The sequence below is a fragment of the Macrobrachium nipponense genome, chromosome 20, assembly GCF_015104395.2.
Source record: "Macrobrachium nipponense isolate FS-2020 chromosome 20, ASM1510439v2, whole genome shotgun sequence".
Lineage (NCBI taxonomy): Eukaryota > Metazoa > Arthropoda > Malacostraca > Decapoda > Palaemonidae > Macrobrachium > Macrobrachium nipponense.
The window spans coordinates 38,930,946-38,932,432 of record NC_061089.1 but is presented as its reverse complement, the minus strand read 5'-3'; positions in this window follow the sequence as shown (position 1 = coordinate 38,932,432).

Here is a 1,487-nt window from a genome sequence, read left to right as displayed (position 1 = left end):
CGACCTATTGAAGAGTAGAGGGATGGTATTAAAATGGTGAATAGTACAGAAGTTTCCTTACCTACCTCGACCCGTGAAGGAAGTCACGATGCCTGCCTAAGATATGAATAGGATGAAGCGATGTTAGAATTAGGAATAGCTGATAGACGTCAGATGACAGCCAGCAACCATTGAGAGAATCCAGGCACGATGTGAAGAAGATACAAGCAAACTAATAGCATCAGTAGCGAACCGCTGGCACCGCTGCTGGCACTAATAGTTTAAGCCGCTGACCTGTGAGCAAATTGCATAGAAAATGGGAACATCTGAACCGTATGGCAGAGAGGGACAGTATAGGATAGTGTCTTGGGATACTATGGGGATGTGATGAGAGGATACCCTTCACACCCCTGGAGGTGGGAAACCACGCCCCGCCTAGAAGCCGTCTCCCTACCCGCTGTCATGATTGCTAAAAACTTGTCACTGATAGTAATATTAGATCGACTGCACAATGAACGAGTTGTGTAGCCTTTAGTAGTGTAATCAATAGCATGTTGTATTAAGGTAATGCAGATAGGGAATTTGTAAAAAGTAACATTAAAAAAAAATGTATAAAAAAGAAAAAATTAAGAGAAAAAAAGGATGGTTCTCTAGGGCGTGTTCCGATCACATTTAAAGTATCACGAACGACAGTGCATCCCATTTGTCCACATTGAAGAATTGTAATTAAGATTTAAAGAGAGAATTATTAACGTAAACTCATTAAAGAGTTTGTTTGAGTAAAGTAACGAGACTGATATTTGTTGAAAGAGTAGTCAGATTTTCATTGCGAAAGAAGTATTTTTTAAATTTGATGACGAAGTGAGAACAAATTGTATTTTGTCCTTGATATAGAGATACCCTTAAGAATGTTAATTTCTCATCAAGATCGTAGGATCGAGCAACTGTTAGTTTGACATTGTGGGAATTGATCATATCATTAAAAAAAAAAAAAAAAAGTAAGAAGAGTAGCAGACGCTCTTCCCAAGAGTACTGTAAGACATGAGCCACACAGAGAGAGAGGAACTGCAATGCATACAGTTAAATGTTTCAGTTACACCTGTGGGTGAGTCGCACAGAAAACAGAGGCAAGTATGTCAGCTGTTGTGTGAACGTGTTGAGTGAAGTGGCCATGGAAGTGTGCATGTATTGAGGTGCGTGGGGGTTTGCTTGTGTGTAAGGGAGTTGACTGATAAGTCACAGTTTTCTGAACATGCACGAGATAAATGCTTAGTGAAAGAAAGAAAGAAAGAAAGAAAAAGAAAAGAGTAACTTGTTGTGCCACCGTTCCTCCCTCTTCGATAAAGCAAACCATCCACATAATTTGTAAGTGCGTGTAGGTGCCTTGGTAGCATACCACCGCGAGTCATGAATAAATGTGTCCGTCACAAAGTGAGCAGAGAATATCATAAAAACATGCTTATGCACTTTTGTTTCATGTCAGTTATTGCTGAGAATTTGATGTCTAA